Source organism: Rhyacophila brunnea, unplaced genomic scaffold (assembly GCF_057557595.1).
Source record: "Rhyacophila brunnea isolate RB1 unplaced genomic scaffold, BYU_Rbru_1.0 scaffold_19, whole genome shotgun sequence".
NCBI lineage: Eukaryota > Metazoa > Arthropoda > Insecta > Trichoptera > Rhyacophilidae > Rhyacophila > Rhyacophila brunnea.
In genome coordinates this window covers 35,787,564-35,806,483 of record NW_028232848.1, presented here as the reverse complement: position 1 = coordinate 35,806,483, position 18,920 = coordinate 35,787,564, and the positions used below count along the sequence as shown (strand labels likewise).

At 43.7% G+C, this 18,920-nt stretch overlaps 1 long non-coding RNA gene across 1 annotated transcript; it reads left to right on the top strand.

Annotated features, from left to right (window-relative positions):
• Positions 1-11,134: 11,134 nt before the first annotated feature.
• On the top strand, positions 11,135-18,716 carry LOC147072972 (uncharacterized). The gene is made up of 4 exons (XR_015070539.1): positions 11,135-11,442; positions 11,912-12,032; positions 13,130-13,366; positions 17,498-18,716. It is a non-coding gene; the product is annotated as an uncharacterized LOC147072972 (long non-coding RNA).
• Positions 18,717-18,920: the final 204 nt, after the last annotated feature.

Genomic DNA, 18,920 nt, shown 5'->3' with positions numbered 1-18,920 from the left:
GCAGTCCTCAGTTCCCAATGAATACGACAAAATATTCATCAGAATCACCTCCGCCTAGCGCTACTAAGAATTTTACAGGGTTTTTGCAAGGCGGTTTCATAGGCCCTGGCCGAATTCAAATTAGCAATACCCGATGCGGGTAGAAGAACAGTTTTCAATAAGACATATTCTCTCAGCCGGCACAATTTTCATTTGACTAGCATCAAGTAGAGTAGTTTGCGTGCCAAAGTCCTTAAGAAACCTCGATAGTAAATGCGAGGTATCCATAAAGGCATCTAGAAAAAAAAAAAAAAAAATCAGTCTTCTGCCAGTGCTGGGTAAGATATTGGAGCGGTTAATCAGCAGAAGACTGGAGGACCACCTTGAGAGAATCTACCCTATCTCGGAGAGGCAATTTGGCTTCAGACCCGGCAAGTCTACTGAGGACGCTATCAGATTTGCACAGAAATTTGTTGAGGACTCAAAAGGAGTTATTGTGGCAGGCTTCTTTTTGGACATAGCCGGTGCCTTCGACACCGCATGGTGGCCATTAATTCTATCTAAGCTTTGGCTCCGACAGATCCCGGGGGACCTCTTTGCCCTAGTGCAAAGCTATTTTAATAAAAGGGAAGTTATATACGACTCTAGCACTGAATTGATTTACAGGGAGACCGCCATGGGGTGTCCGCAGGGTTCCGTGCTTGGCCCTTTGCTATGGAATATACTTTTTGACGATGTTTTGACGTTACCTCTGGCACCGGGCTGTGCGCTCGTCGCGTACGCTGATGACCTTCTTTTACTAGTTGGCTCGTCGAGCCGTCCGACACTCGAGCGCGTAGCTAAGGACGCATTACCGAGAATCCTTAACTGAGGTAAGCTTAATAAGCTTGCATTTGCACCTGGCAAAACGGAAGCTATCCTCCTAAAGGGCAGCTCAAGGATAAAAATAAATAAGCGATCACCCGCAGTGCGCTTCGGCGACTCTGCTATAAGGTTTTCTCGAGAGGTGACCTACTTGGGGGTCGTTCTGGACGAGAAGCAGACTTTTTTGAAGCATGCTAAAGTAATTGTGGCTAAGGCCAACTCAGCCTATCAGAAGGTTGCTTGCCTAGCGGGCAACAATTGGGGCCTAAAGCCTCGGGCCCTGAGAATCGCCTACGAGGCTATATTCATGGGCATCGCTGGCTATGCTTCCAGCGTGTGGCACACCAAAGCCTCGCTGACAATTGTGAAGAGGGCTCTGCTTAGCGGACAGAGGGCTGCTCTGATTGGCCTTACTAAGGCCTATAGGACCACATCTTCGGATGCCCTGGCGGTCCTTGCGGGGGTCTTTCCCCTCGACTTGCACGTTCAAATTAGAGGATCGATCACTCTCCTTATGAGGAGGATCAATACAACTCTCGCCGGTGTCCCTCTGACACCGCTATCGAGAGTGGAGGGCGTGAGCTACAGAAAGACTGTATCTGAGCTGGTCTACAAGACCGCATATGCGACATGGCAGGCGAGATGGGTGGCCTCCTCTAAGGGCCGCCAGACTTTTCTATACTTTCCAGATGTCTCGGTGAGACACATGACGAGGAGACTGGTGCCGACCCACTGACTAGTCAATTGGTCTAGTCGATAAAGTACTGTCTCTTGCCGAGTGTAGACGTGTTTCGTGTCGCTCCGCAACTGTTTTTACGCCAACTCACCGCTTTTCGATAATATCTCACTTCTGATCCAGCTTTCTACTGTTTTTGATCCCGTTTTCACTCTATTACCCGTGCCTGCCCCTGGACTTCGATCTGACATATTTCCAAGCGCTTCCTCTCGGGATTTTCCCGGAAATTTATGACTTTTGTGACTTTTTGTGATAAGTGATACCAATCTGCTTTTGTGTGCAAACTAGACGCTCAAAAGCGCTTCAAATTCGCATGGCGAGTGAGCAACCGTCTGCCCAACGAAGCAACGGTTTTTCCATACGTGAATGTGTGATAATCACAAGGATTTCCACGGTTTTCATGTAATTCACCGCCAAAAACTTATAATATTGAACTTTGAACCCGCCGTCTACTGCCATCGCTACCACATTAAAAAACAATTATCAACAACTTACAACTTACTTACAAAAAAACTTACAAGTGTTCTCCAATCAACGATCAAGACCGCCGAGTGATTACCAAGCAATCACCGTCTAACGATTGACAAGCCAACACTGCAGAAGTAAACAAAATCATTAAGCCCCCTCCAACAAAAATCCATATTCCAAAATCCACGCCCTTTTTTTAAAATTTCTTGCGTCAGTCGCATTTTGGCGGCCGTCCAAAGCGGGCGGTCACTTTGCCCTACGCGCATCGTATTTTTTTTTTTTTTTTTCTTTTTTTTTAATTCTCAATTTGGACTTGCAATTTTTTCTCAATCCATCACCTCACCTCTATACCTACATCAAGCCCACTTTGGACTTTTTTCTCAAATTTATCTCAATACCTACGGCACTTAGCCAAATCACGCTTTTCCTCCCGTCACCCCATTTTTTCATTCTATACACGATATACCTACGTCAATTTTGACAACTCATCGTTTCTGAGGTCCGCTCTACCCCCCTCCGTGTCCCTGTCCAATTTTGGATAGGAACCATTTTTGGACCGCGGGCCCAAATTGACCTTCCCTGACTGGAAGTCAAGGGACCCTATCTGGACCCCGACCCCCGACTTGAGCACCCCTGATAGCCAGGTGGGTAGCCGCGTTATATACATAGCATTACTACCGCCTCGCGTCGGCCGCTCACACCATCCCAAAAAGTGCCAAAGTGTTAAAACACTAAGTGCAAGAACGTAGTGGTCACGCGGGGACGGCGCGGCGGCGTCTTGCGAAACTCAAACGTATAACCGTGTTTAAAATGTTCGTAGACAGTGTCTTTTTTGGGGCATAATACAGACGGTTATACGTTTGAGTTTCGCAAGACGCCGCCGCGCCGCGCCCGCCTAATCACTACGGCCGAGCACTAACACTGTATAGACGCCAAACTACCGGCCGTGTAACGGACAATCCATCTCAATACAGGTTCCATCCGTTCGCTTCTTTATCCCTATTTACTCGCCATCACGCTATCGCATGCCCAAAATGATGCGCACTCCTCCCCAGGAGGACCCTGATCCTATCGACCCCGACAACTCCCCAACCCTCACGGCATCCACTTCAGGATCCACTGCCTATGCACCATCTTCGGCCAGAACTGCCAAAACAAAGCAACGTTCGCCCAAAACACCCACAAAGAAAACGACAAAAACTACTTCTCCAACCACAATCACGGAACCGGAGGCAAAAAAACCTAAATCAAGAAACCATCAGGCGCCCCCCCCCACAAGACGAAGACTCTTCCTCCTCTGGTGAGGACATTGAGATACCGATGGACTTCTCCAGGATAGACCCCGACCAGCATGACGATATATATACCGACGTTTCAACCTGCCTGAACGAGGTAATAACGGCCTTCCGCGGCAAACAGGCCGGCGCCAAGGAACGAATAAATAATGCACTGCTGAGCCTATCGGAAGCCCACAGCCGGCAGAATCTAGCCATGGCCAAGCTTGAACGGAAATCTATCGTCCAAGAGGCTAGAATACTGCACTTGGAAGAAATGTTGAAAGATAGGACCTCTGGCCTCAAAATACAGAAGAAGGCTATTAAGGACTTGCACGCGCAAACTAAAATATTAAAGACCATCCAGCCTCAAGCGCCCACAAATGCCCAACCCACCGCCACGACACCTGCTCCTATGTCATGGGCCACAGCATTGGGCAGGAAAAGCCGCCCTCCTACGGCCACGATAGCAACACATGCAGCACCCTCTACTTCCTCCGCCTCTGCCAACCAACAGTTTCCGTCCCTGCTTCCCCTCGCCTACAGACCGGGAGTTCTCTTCTTCCCGACCGGATCTGGGGAGAAGAAATCGGATACCACGAAGGAGATCCTCAAGAAGGCCTTCGACCCCAGGTCCCTTGGGGTTCAAATTACGGGTATCCGTAATATAAGGAACGGAGGCGTAATTGTTCACCCCCGTTCTGAAGTCGAGGCCAAGGCCCTTATGAAAGCCCTGGAGACCTCGGAGGCTGCCCTACGAGCCGAGCTCGCCGGGAAAAAGCAGCCTCGTGTAATTATCTTTAACCTTCCGTCGACTCTCACAGAATCACAACTCCGGGAAGCTATCTTCAACTCCACTAAGGAACAGACCAGCCTGCCAGAAAGGGCATACCAAGATATCAGACTGAGTCACAAAGCCGGGCCTAGAACAGGCAGATGCCACTTTGTGGTCTTCGCCCCGGCGGCCATCTGGTCTGCCCTAATGGCAGAAGACAGACTTTACATGGGGTGGGAATCCTTCCCTCTCAGGGACTACGTTGGGGTAGTAAAATGCAACATATGCCATCTCTTTGGACACATGGCCAAAGGATGTTCAAACAAAACACCGACGTGCAGCCACTGCGCCATCTCCGGCCACGACCGCGAGGACTGCCCCAACAAAGGAAACCCACCCAAATGCGTGGCCTGCCATAAACACAAGCAGCCGTCTGACCATTCCACCGGCAGTCTCGATTGCCCAGCAAGGCTACACGCTGAGCTGCGCGAGAGGGCGATGGTGGACTACACTGCCACGCGATGATTGCCTTCGCTCAGTTGAACGTCAACCTGAGCGACGCCGGCTCGGCGGAGCTAATTGAGACTATGCGGGCCACAGGCTTGTCTCTGGCACTAGTGCAGGAACCGTACGACTGGGGCTCTGAAAAGGGCCCCAAGGTCACTGAAAAGGGACTCGGGTGCGCGGGCCTTGTCGTCAGCGCCAGATGTTTAGAGCCAAAAGCCTGCGTCTTCGCTCTTGACCCTCGCCTTGGCGTGCTGTCGCTCTCGCACCTGTCAACTGAGCTAGTCGCGTGTGCAGATATAAGCTTTCCCGGAGGAGGCAGCGTGGTGGTTATCTCCGCCTACTTCAGCTTTAAGAGCACAAAGGAACACGTGGCATCAGTGCTCGACGGCATCTTACGCGCAGTTGGTGGCAGGGATGTCATCATCTGTGCGGATGCAAACTCGCAATCCCCCCTCTGGGCGCCCGTGGATATCCCCCTGTGCGACGCGGACGTCATCGAGGAGTTGGTTCACCAGCACAACCTGGTCGTCCTCAACGACCCCAACAGCATGCCGACTTTTGTGTCGCACGCAAACTCCGGAAGCACCCACATCGACATCACCCTGGCCACTGAGTCCGTCGCGAGACGAATCAGCGGCTGGAGAGTCCATGAGAGCGCTTCCATGAGTGATCACCGGTTGATCACTTTTGAGCTGGCCTCTGACTCCTCGCACGATGGCGTCTCTGACGTATCCCCACCCCCGCCCACGCGATTTAGAACGCGCGACGGGAATTGGGAAAAGTTTGAAGAGGTGCTTTCCAAAAAGCTTGACAGGACATCTAGAACCCGATTTCCGGACCTACACTCGGCCGCCTCACGACTGACTGAAGACATCACCGGATCAGCCGAAGCTTCACTCGGACGCTGCAAGCCCAAGCCACCAAGCCAGTCGCCGTGGTGGACGCAGCATGTTTCGCGCCTGCGTGACCTTTTCAGAAAAGCACGCAAGGCCCATCAACGTGCACGCCTGCGCAAGCAACCACCTGCCTCCATCGATCCCCTTGCAACCATGGCCAAATCCACCCGAATGGAATACAAGAAAGCGATTACTCAAGCCAAGAAAGACTACTGGCGTAACTTCGTCACCATTGAGGGAGGTTCGGACCCCTGGGGTCCTCCATACCGTGCACTGAGGCTGGGACTCAGACCGACGAGCCTCTTGTGCGGCATCGAGAAACCGGGTGGCGGATTCACCAGTACCGAGTCTGAAACGGCTGCGGTCCTACTCGAGGCCCTCATCCCCCTGGATGACGAATCCAGGGATGATAACGCCATGAGGATGGCCCGCTTTGAGGCTTCTCTTCCCATCGACACGGATCACTCATCGTTGCCTTCCGAACAGGAGATCAACCACATCATACGCACGTTGATTGCTGGCAAGGCCCCGGGCCCGGACTGCATTGACAATTTACTTGTCAAACGCACATGGGCCATCGCCGCGCCAGAGATTACAGCCCTCCTCAGTGACTGCATCAGAAGCGGCACGTTCCCCGACTGCTGGAAGAGGGGCTTACTTAAGGTAATCCCCAAAACTGGCAGCCGAGAACCGTCTAGCCCCAAAGCCTACCGCCCTCTAACACTTCTGCCCGCTCTGGGAAAAGTGCTGGAGAAGCTACTGTGCCACAGGATTGAAGCCCACCTGGAGACACACTCGCCGCTTTCCGATAAGCAATTTGGATTCAGAAGAGGCAAATCAACAGTCGACGCCATAAGGAACGTGATTGCCATTGCTGAAAATTCTCGCCGTAAATATGTCCTAGGAGTTTTCCTGGACATTGCAGGTGCGTTTGATAGTGCGTCTTGGCCTCTTATACTTCGAAAGCTCCGGCTGAAGAGACTACCAGGAAATTTGTTCGCGTCAATTCAAAGTTATTTCACCAATAGATCGATCGAGTTTCGAGTTGGTTCAACCACAATAAAAAGGAACACCAGCATGGGATGTCCCCAGGGCTCAGTACTCGGGCCCCTTCTCTGGAACGTACTCTTCGACGATCTCCTTAGAATTCCGCTTCCAACCGACTGTACTGTCATTGCCTACGCAGACGATGCGCTGCTGCTGGTCGAGGCCGACAGCAGGGCGAAGATTGAGAGCACCGTTGGAGAAGCTTTAGCATCAATTGAGGCTTGGGGTAGATTAACTAGACTATCATTCGCACCTTCCAAGACAGAAGCCATTGTCCTTAAAGGACCGAGACGACTTAGCTGTTCGAGACTACCCACAGTCTGATTCGGTGACACGAGAGTGAAAGTGTCGAAGATCGTCACCTATCTAGGCGTCAAAATGGACACAATGTTAAATTTCCTATACCATGCCGAAACCCAAGTCCACAAGGCTGGGGTGGCCTTCCAGAGGATCGGCCGCATGGCTGGTGAAGGATGGGGCTTAAAAGTAAGGGCGCTCAAGATCGCCTACGGCGCCATTTTTATGGGAATCGCGGCTTATGCCGCCAGTGCTTGGTGCCCGCGCATTCCCAAAAGTGTCAAACTTAGAATCTCTCTTTTAAGAGGACAGCGCATCGCGCTTCTGTCCATTACCAAGGCCTACCGTACTACCTCAACTGACGCGCTCCCGGTCCTGGCCGGCATTCTCCCACTTGACCTGCATATTCAGGTCAGCGGCGCTTCAATATTGCTCCTCAAGGGCGAGGAGGCCGACGTTGGTGATTTTCACCTCGTCCCTCCCCCTCGGCTAGCTGGCGAAGGAGTAGCATTATTGAGGCGCAGAATTAGACTCATGTCGCTTAACGCGGCCATTACGACCTGGCAGCGAAAGTGGGACGAATCGACCAAGGGCCGGCACACATATACGTTTTTTCCAAACATACAGTGGCGAATGGAGATAACCAAATATCTGACTCCAGACCATTACACCAGTCAATTTGTGACTGGTCATGGTGGATTCGCTGGCAAGCTCTTCGAGCTTGGACTTGTAAGCCGTCCGACATGTCCATGCGGAGGGGAAATACAGGATGCCAACCACATCCTATGGGAGTGTCTGAGTATGTGCTCCGAACGGGAGGAAATGCTCAGGTCGGTCCAACCAGCTGTTGGACCCATCGGCCCGTCCGACCTGGTTGCTACTAAGGCCAATTATCTTGCTTTCAAAAAATTTGCGGCGTCTTACTACGGGCGTGAAGATCTCTTCACATAAATTTTGCTGCCTGTATGATTAGCTTCGTTCTTTAATTTAATAAACAAGTAGGTTCATTTTCTTTTTAGTAATTTCCATGTGCTTTTTCTCTCCCTGGCACTTTGCATTAGAGTAAACTCAGTAAACTCAGTCAGAGCTCACTTTGAGCGTAGCAATCTAAGTCTTGGGCATCTTCTCCCAGGACACTCCCAGGCCAATTCTTAGATGCTTCACATCACCAATTGATGGGTCCCGTGATACTCTCGATTAAGACCGAGGGTGGTACGGGGCGGGTTTGGTGGAGGGACTTTAACTTCAATATGGCCATGGAAACTTTGCGGCCAAACTGCAGGGGTTTGGTTTGGCAGGACATGGGTCGGGTTGCTCATGTGGACTCGACCAGCAGGACGCAGAGCACGTCCTGTGGGACTGTCCACTTATGGGGCCCGAACGAGCCGAGTTGTTTGCCCGGGTCCAACCCCATTCGGGCCCAATAGAACACGCGGACATGGTGGCAACCGAGGCCAATTTTGCGGCCATTACTAAATTCGCCAGAGCGTACGGGGGGCGGGACACTCTCGACTCCCCTTGTGACTCTTCAAACTAAAGTCACTCTGATAGTTGCTATATAAATTAACATCATGCATTCGCACTTCGGTGCAAGGTTGCATCACTAGTCCCGTGCGGCTCTGCTCGGGACAAAATGAGGGCTTAAATTCTTTGATCTGGCACACGTAAGGGTTATGTTAGCCGGCTGCGTATGACGTAGCTGCATATACATAACGGGAGCGGAGGTGGGAATTTTACACACCATGTTGTGGGTATCCCACGTGATACCCAAGAACTCCCGCTGTTGGCTTGGAATCAGACAAGATTTTTTCTTGTTGATTATCCAGCCTAGTGCCTGCATGAAATCTATCATATATGTCAGTTGCAACAGAAGAATCTCTCTGGACTGATTTGCCATCAGAAAGTCGTCTAAGTAAGTGACGATTCTCATACCTTTTCCCCGGTGGTGTTCGGCCACCCAGTTTGTTAATGAGGCAAACAGTCTTGGTGCTGCCGACAGTCCGAACGGAAGGCACGTGAATTGAAGGAGTTCTCCTTGGTAAATTAGCCGAAGAAATCGGCGATGTTGTATAGTTATAGGTACATGTAGGTACGTTTGGCTTAGGTCTATTATTACTAACCAGTCTTCCCTTTGCAGGAATGTTGGGACCTCTAAATGGTGGAACAGTTTGAACGGCCTTGGTTGTAGAAAACCGTTTAGGCGTTTTAGGTTGAAGACGGGTCGTTGACTGCCGTCTTGCTTCCTTACTAGGAACAGAGTTGAGAGGAAGCTCGGAGATGGTTCTGCCGTTTCCGATACTCCCGATTTCTTCAGTTCCGCGATTTGTGAAGTGATCTCCGGCGATTGTCGCGTTTGGAAATCCTTCTGGAATTGTACGGAAGGCATTATTAGAGGGGTTTCTTTATAAACGGAATACGGGTTCCCGTTATTATTTTTAATAATGGTGGTGGTGCACCCTTGGCCTGCCAGATTTCCTGGAAATGCTGGAGGCGTCCCCCTTTGAACGTGGTAAGGGAGACCCGGTCACCTGCGTCTAGGGTAAGTGCCCCTCACACCACCTTTGTTATCTCTGGGAAAACCTCGGTTGGATGGGCGTGGGCCTTTCGGCAAGCCACCCTTAACCTGGTCTGGTATCCTCCTCGTGTATCCCTGCCTCCGAAAGGTGTTCTTGTGTCCATGTGACGAAGTGCTAGGTTGACTCTCCCTGCCCTGGTCAACCACTTTGGTGGTCTGATCGAAGACCTTCTGACGACCCCCACCTCTTTCTAGGAACACCGCCAGTTTATCTTTATTAAAGATATGTTCTTCGCTAGGTGGGATCTTGTTAAGAGCCTCTCGCGTGAAGATGTCTTTTATAACGGAGAGGATTTTCTTCCGCCTCGTCTGAACCAACTCTGCCCGTTTTCCATAAAGGATTCGGGTGACATCCTCAGACACTTTGTTGAGTGCTGAAGAGGTCCCGAACTCCTTTACGACCGTCTCAAAAAGAGCCTTACCGATGGTGTGGTCGCTGACAGAGTCGACCACTCGCTGTAACGCGTCCCGAATACACTTCTTTTGCGCGAACATCCCATTTTGGAGGCCGGCGATCGTACGCTCCATTAGATGTATCGTTTGCGATGAAAGATCGTAGGGGTGTAACTCATCGTTGAGTCCCAACTCAACGAAAGACGGGCCGCCAAATATTGTTTTTTGGGTTTCAGCGTAGTGAACCCCGCCCAATTATCTGTGTCGAAAAGTTGGAGTCTGGTAAGTTCCGCTACCTGAGCATTGTCTGGCGTCGGAAAAGCGGGCTCCTGACTACGACATAAATACAGGCAACGGAATCCTGTTGGGTTTTTCCGCTGTTTCAGGCCTTGCGGGTGGCCGTAATAAACTTACCGGAGAGTCGATGTTTACCGTCGGCCTCTGCGGAGTAGGCACCACTGCAGGCAGACCCTGTTGGATCAAGATTGAAAAAATCTGAGATACCTTGTTATCCAGTGACATTACTGGTGCCCTCAGTTCACCTACTGGATCGTCCAACAGTAATTCCGACTCATTCGAGTCGGCCTCCATCACTAGTCCCTCCGCGACGTTGCTGGCTTCATTACGCTCCATGTTAATGCACAAATTTCACAAATTAAATGTACTTTAACGTTTGACAAAAAATTTTCGCTTCTGACAAAGAAAAAAAAATAATCAACTATTGAATAACCAAAGACAAAGGACGCCACGATAGAAGCGTTGGTCCTGCCAGCCTGCTAAACAAGATAAGCAACCAGGGAGATAAATAATCGAGAAGAAAAGGGGCCAGCACAGAAGAACACAAGGCTAAAAATACGATCAACATCTCGAGGGACTTCAGAGTCAATAGCGAATAATATGTATTGATTATTAATCTATAATTACAGTGTTGCCATGTCTACTGAAATTTCAGTAGATCTACTGATATTTTTTGATATTTTAGGCAATATACTGAATCTACTGATATTTTATGATATCTACTGATATTTCTTCGTTCCACAAAATTCCCACCACCCGGGAAAAAAACGAGCCGTCTTTGAAAATTAGGGAACTAGCGGCCCGCGGCGAAACTTTTCTCCTAAAAAAACGAGCCATCTATGAAAAATTTGGAACCTGCGGCCCGCGGCGAAATTTTTCTCGTCTCGTCTCGAAATCTACTGATATTTTGTCGATTTTTTTTTTCCACATTCTACTGAAATTTCAAATTTTGACTTGGCAACACTGCCAAATACTATAATTTTTTGTAAAGATTGCAACACTGTTGTTTTTTGTTTTCTGTCATTCACTTCCGGCCACTTTTTCGCCATGAATCGTCCGTTGGTCCGTTGTTATTGAAATGTTATTGAACATGGGTGTCATTAGTGGTCCGATGGTCGTTATCACAGAACAGATAATAAATAGAATACCAATAGGCTATATTCAATACGCCGCATGGTGAAGCAGGCTTTTGAATGTGTGAGAGTCCTACGAAAATGAAGCACGCATTATGCACGTGCAATAGTGTGTGCAATACACCAACATTAAATGAGCGTAAATGTATAAACCGAGAGCAGTTTTCTGTATTCGACGTAAAACGTATTCTAGACACGAGTGTAAGTTTAACCCGGATTCTTCCTTACTCGAGTCGGTTACCTGCTATCGCCTTGCCCGTTATGTATTTCAGTTCCCATTATTTCTGAGTTCCCTGGTCGTTATAAATTTTCTGTCGGCGCTTTTTAGGTCGTTTATGCGACTTCAACGATACCAGTGTGCTGTATAGGATATGAATCCTCTAAAAATATATTGTCTGAGAAATAACAAACGTTCCTGTAGTTTATATCACAAAATTAGCAAACCATAATACCGGCAGTGGAATCTGTTCTCATTTGTTTCTAGCAAACAAGCTCCTACCCAGTCTTCAATCTCTTTGCTCCTACCATGTTTTCTCGTTCGTGTTATCGTTCCGATTCCTTTATTACGCTTGTAAAATTTCAATATCTTTTGAGTATAGTGCGTTATAATAATCTTGTAATGGTCACAAATGGCAACGGGCAAACAAATTAATCTTTTATATTTTTTCAGTTGCGCCAAGAACATCCATACTGATCCATACTAAAATGGCGTCCTCTACATACCCCACAGTACTTACTAGTAACTTCTGGTGAAATCTCGTGGAATTTTAGTGTGACTGCCTAATTAGTCTGTAAGTATTTTGTTATAATTCATTGAATCGTTGCGTGGAGCATGTCGTCGTGCTTCTTCGCATGTTATGCCACGTTATACCCGTTTTCTTTTGGGTATGCTATCAATGCAATCCGAAGAGTAATTGCTCTTTTAGGGAATTTCTTTTTTACTTCTCTGTGGGTTCATTTACTTACATTAAACCGCGTTGACACGGTCCAAGTATGATCCAAGTACACTTGGATCGAATGCCATCCAAGTGACAGCTTCATACTAATTATTCCTATCCAAGCTAACTTGGATGAGTAGGACGCGGTCCAAGTAGCTTGGATAGGTATAATTAGTATGAAGATGTCTCATACGAGTGCACTTGGATGGCACTCGGTCCAAGTGTACTTAGACCATGTCAACGCGGCTTTATACATTACTTACTGAAAGTATTCATTTTCATGTTACTGCCAATATCACTTGTAGACATGGGAAATGAGTCTGGAAGACTTCAGTTCAATTATAGATAGTGATTCGTATAATTGAGACATTTTACGTATTATAGATAATAATAATATTATCCATAATACGTAAAATGTCTAATATTATAATATAATATGTTAAATACAATAAAATTATACAGTTGACGAAATTGAAGAGACAGAAAAAATCGAATTACGAAATAGGTACTTACAACAAAAGGTTACATCACGAAAGATGTTGTGAATTTTGAACGATTGCATCCTATGTGGAAATACATTTTTTAAAATAATTTCTAATTTATTAAAACTGTAACCGAAGCCATGTAGTTTGCGGGATATAATTTTTTCAGTAGACTCAGGAGAGATATCAAACCTCCCACCTCCGTTTTTTCTATAAAGTTCTAAACAAGCTAGTTGAAAACTGGCTTTGGATTCATTTAAAAAGATTAGGTCATTCATGAACAACACATGTCTAATCACTCGTAACTCTACGGTCTTCATGATACCCTATTGTCAGATGTAATGTTTCACGATGCCGTGTACCGTGCGAATAGCCTACTTGATTACACCATAAAAGTACATTTTTTTAAATAACTTTATAACGTTTGTGGACTATGTAACTAATCGTGAACTACCCTGTTTGTTTCAGATTATTCTCTTCATTGTCCATGTCCGCTAACGGAGCATATGGCTGCCTCAAATAAGCCTCGTCACTCGCCATTTGCACTTCCAAGGTCACCCTGGAATGATTATGAATACAACTAGCGGGTGGGTGCCATTTATCGAAACGCTGTTGGTCGATTGGATGATTGAACCGGAGACGGGTGTCATTCCAACACTCTGCTGAGCCAGGTCCAGTCCTCAGATCGTCGCACATACGCAAAGGGTTAGTAAAAAACTTCTTATTACATAATTATTTATTTCTTAGTATTTTAGCACTCATTCTGGAGTGAATATTAAAAAAATCCATTCATATGACTAATTAGCTATAAACTTTTATCAATTAAAAATTCTCAAGTGGACACTCCACTCCATCTACAGCATTTCTTTCACTGAAAACATTCAGTCGAACTTGGTTATTACGAGGAAGATGGGACCGACTGAATTTGCTCATTATAAGCAATACTACAACAATAATATAACATTTTTCGCGCCGCATTCTAATTAACAGCTTTGCTGCCACCGGCGCCGATTGGAGCCACTCATATTCAGTGCCGCCGTATCCGATCGGAGCCGCCTGTATAGTAATCACGAAAATGTCATTCTTTCACTGCATTAGGAGTTTTTGGGTATTTCCACAACTTGAACTTTGGGTTTTGCCTCCATCAGTAAATTTGCAGGTGTTTGCCTACTTAATTGCAGTCTTTAAATTTATTAGTTTCGAAGAAAATAAGTATTTTACTATTATTTATTTCAATTTATATGGATAGAAATGGCCTTCTATATATATAGAATGGCATTCTTCAAATGAAAAATGATTCTTGGGGTTTAAACTTGAATTCGAAATACGACGATATTTGATTTTTTCAAATTATTAAGGTTCTACTGTATTGGAAAATTATAGTACCTACTTTGAACCAATATTGTTTGTCCGATATTCAAAATTATAGTATTTTGGGCGTACTATACCTGTTTTATATCATACATAGTACGCAGATGAAAATTATAGTACAAATACTATAATTATAGTGCGGTTGGCGAATTCTACGTAAGCGAAATGAAAAATATTCAACAAAATAGGTCAATCGGAATAATATTTGTGACGGGACCATAATGTTTAAACCAGCGGTGGCCAAACCGTGGCGCATTGGATGATTAGACACATGTGGCGCATTGCATCTTTGTACCTATTTATTCTTTTGAAGTAGGCGCCATATCCATCTTCATATTTTCAACACCTGAGTGCTCTCAGTTTAAGTTATACAGCCTTCTTACTCATCAGTTCGTCCCATTTGGATGTGAACAGTGTGTTTATGAGAGAGAAACAAGGTCGCGAATAACTGATTCAGATTTGAAGAATTCTCGGTACTGTTCGGTTATACCGGAGGCAGCGGAAAACGCATTTTGAAAATAGCCGATAAACTGGATTATTTGTTAGGTTAACCTAACCAAACCTAACCTAACCTAACCTAACCCAACCTAACCGAACCTAAACTAACCCAAACTAACAAATAATCCAGTTTATCGGCTATTTTCAAAATGCGTTTTCCGCTGCCTCCGGTATAACCGAACAGTACCGAATTCTCTGCAGTAAAGCTCTCTCCCTCTCTCTCTCTCTCTCTCTCTCTCTCTCTCTCTCTCTCCCTCCCTCCCTCCCTCCCTCCCTCCCCCCCCCCCCCCTCCCCCTCCCCTCCCTCTCTCACTCCTCTCTCTGGTGCTTGAGTTCTATAGCGCATCTGAACTTGTCTGTGAAAAAAATTGGCGCATGGAATGCAAGAGGGTGGCTACCCCTGATTTACTGGCGTATGCATAGAACAGCAATCTACATTCAAGCTATTTAATGCAAATTTGCATGCATAAACCTAAACAGACTGTTGAATAGTGACGTCACATTTCTGACGTAATACGCGTCATGCCGAGACTAATGTTACCAATTTTTAAATTTTGATATCCCGATAATTAATTTAAAATATTGAAATTGTGAATTGGTGTAAAAATGTGCAAACGGTACCTTATAAATTTAATGATTATAAATGAATAATTATCATGTACTTTAAATAATTTATTAGTTATGACATATTTATTTTATACTTCTAACAATATAAATATTTATTTAGGAATCGAGTGGCCACACTTTTGTCTCGCAGCTAACATCATTTATGTTATGAGAGGTTCATATCTTTCAACCTGAACGAAACAAATCAAATTAAACCATAGACAATATATGTACAAATTATATGAGTAGAAAGTAGACCGGAAATGGTTTGAGATTTTGACGTTTGGTTCAGTGTATCATTGAAAATCAAACCGTTCTCGGACCATCAGAAATGGTTTGACATGAAACGTCAAACCGATTCGGACGATCCATAGACTAATGGCAATCTGTCAAAGTGTTGATAAGCATTATTCGGCATTTATATATCGTGAGGTGTTCATATTAATGTTAGACATTTACACCATAGAAGTTTACTTGAATTATATAAGTAACCATACGCGAACAAGACGCCGCTTTTGGTCTTATTATCTCAAAATCCAGCCATATTTTCTATGCAAAGAGTTCGATTTAATATCATTACTATAATTAATATGTCAGACCAAGAATTTATTTTCATTTTATTTATATTTTGTAACGGAGATTCTAAACTACAAACTGTGTTAAATCAACCTGGAATGATCTTTATATTACCTACCTAACGAATTTTATCAATTTAATATGTTCGGTTGTCATCTAAGTCACAAAATCATACTGTCGACATGAACAAGTGGTCCATTATAAAAAGCGCTCATCAAAAGTAATTTTTAAAAACTTATCATAGGTACCTATAAATCTTATAAATTAACTAAATGGCTACCTATTCACGAAGCATTCTTTATATTTTGTACATGTAAAATGAATGAATACGAATTTGAATTATTGTAGACGACGATAGGAGGTTTTTTTTTTTTTAGAATTATTAATAACCATGTCCTTGCTTTTTCGTACAAGGTGGTTTGTTAGTAATTTTGAACAATCACAAACACCCAGGCTTTGAGAAAAACACATAAATATTTTTGTCGTGACCGGGAATCGAACCCAGAACTCTCGGGTGGAAGGCCAGCGCCTTACCCACTGCACCACGAGAGCCGTTTAAAAACTTATCATAGGTACCTATAAATCTTATAAATTAACTAAATGGCTACCTATTCACGAAGCATTCTTTATATTTTGTACATGTAAAATGAATGAATACGAATTTGAATTATTGTAGACGACGATAGGAGGTTAGAATTTTATAACAAGTTGACGTTTCAATAAATATGTCTCTGTTTTAGAGACTAATATCTTATGAATTAATTTTAAGTACTGGCAACACTAATTAGTCGTCAGAAAAGCATTTCCGTGGACATTTACCAAACGGTCCCATTTCGTTTGTTTGATTCAGGTTGAATGATACAGACTTGAGATGACATTTATTGACTGCGAGAATCCTTCCTAATGTACCATACAGAAATGAAAAAGGATCAATTATTATCATATACCAATCAGCCTATGACAGTCTTACCAGTGTGTTTGAGATTTTAATCTTGTTTATTACAATTTAGGTGATATTTTGAAACAATGCAGACTGCTTCCAATTGCATATATAATATCTTAAATAAAGCAGTAACTACCTAGTAGGCTCATATATTATTATGTAGTACCTATTTTATCGTAATGTTACGTAAATCCATCTTATCCATGGGAAATACTACATTTTTTATGACGTCTTTAGGTAGTAATCGAACCACGGGAACATTGTATCTAGACTATGGATTAAAATTCATGATGCGTTTTTTAAACGGCACAATTACTTTTTAAAGTTCGCAAATGCTCTACCGAATCTACAAAATTGATGGGTTCTCAATTATAATTAATTATATGTATTACATGTATTATAGTATAATGACAATTCTAACCAACAAAAACTTGTAATGAATTCATTTTTGCCGACTCTTTACGTATGTATATAAGTATGCTCCTGTCATGTGTCAAACTGACAGGAGGTGGACGTCGCCATGATTCATTTTCGTGCGCATTCCTGTGCGCATCTCATTTTTTATAGTTTTCTTATTCGGCCGATAAACCACTGACTGCGTTGAGTGCGGTTCAAAGCTGTATGAATACGGCTGTTAGACGATAAGTCGAGGAAAACAATAAATCGGGGAACAGTTAAGCGGGATTATTTAACATTGTTCTTATGGGTGTTTGGTGGACTTTCAAAAATGAACGATCCATGCGGGAAAAAGATTTATCCGAGAATGGTAGATCGGGGTTCCACTGTATTAGCTTATTGACTATTAACAGCTTACAATTTTGTACTTTGTTTCTTGTTTCCAGGATGCAAGTCAGTGCAGTGAAGGTGGCAGTTCTCCAGAGGTTTAGTGGGAATGCGGCACCGGCACCAGATGTTTTATGGAGTATCACATTGACACACTCTTCCGAGGAGCTGAAGAAGACAACTGACATTTTAATTGTAACAAGTTTGTGAAAGCAACATTGATACCATGCCTAGGTTGCGTTCACTGTGAAATAAAACAGAATTCGCTTCTCACTTTGACAAGCCAATTGAGCAAAGAAAATATGACAATTATTATTCAAGCTTGATTACCCAAAATTGAGTATGCAAAAATTACAGTCGTCACCTGTTTTAAGATTTCTCATTGTCTCGGTTACTTACCCGTATAAATTAAAGTAAACTAACTATTTTTGAATTTTGTTTTGTCATTGTTATATCTATGGCAACCGAACACTGTTGTATCCTTCACTGTGAACGCTAACCTAATTACATATTATGTCACTCTTTATATTTTTTCTACTATATTTTGCTGAAATTCAAAATACCAACCAGTATCCAAACAGTTTGCAATGCGTCTGTGATTCATACCTAGAGACAAACCCTATATAATATCGTCGCCCTCAAGGAAGAACTCACCAAATACAGTTTTTGATCAGAATGAGTTATTTATACAGCCAATCTTGCAATTTTTAACTCTATCTTAGAAAAAATCACCAAAATTCTAACTATGCGTTTTAACCCATAGGCGTCCGAGTTTCCGAAACACGCATTGGTCATTCAATCCAAGTTTATTTTTGTATGTAGAACAGTAAAATGACTTCCAATAATCAAATATCAATAACTCAGAATATGTAACTTGAAATCAATTGATTTTTGGAACATATGTAAAAAAAGGATGGTTTATTATAATTTCAGAGTTATAAAAATAATAAAACACATGAAAATGGAGATAGGGAGGTTCAAAGTTCAATAAATAAAAAATTTTGTTGTTTTTTTTCAAACTTTCAAGTTTACTGCTAAATACAAAACAAATTACACAATAAATATTTAAAAAAATCCTTAGATTATAAGACGCAATTAATTTTCTTATGATATTTTTTTACAAAATTGAAAAATGTTCACAAATTTCATCTTTTTCTTATATTTAACGAAACCATTCAAACCATTTCAATTGTGCTGGAATTGTACAATTATTTGCCATAATTAAATATGAATATCTTCAAAAGTATTACTTAGAACTAAACATTTTTTGAAACATACATAAAAACAACGTTTTTTTTCTTATTATTTTAAAGTTATAGGTTAAGTTATAAATGATATAGGGAGGTTCAAAGTTAACAAACCTTTTTTTATGACATAGATTAAACTTATATGCTAAATAAAATTATATTTACATATGAAATATTAAAAAACATAATAATATATAATATGAGAAAGGGAGGTTCAAAGTTAACAAACCTATTT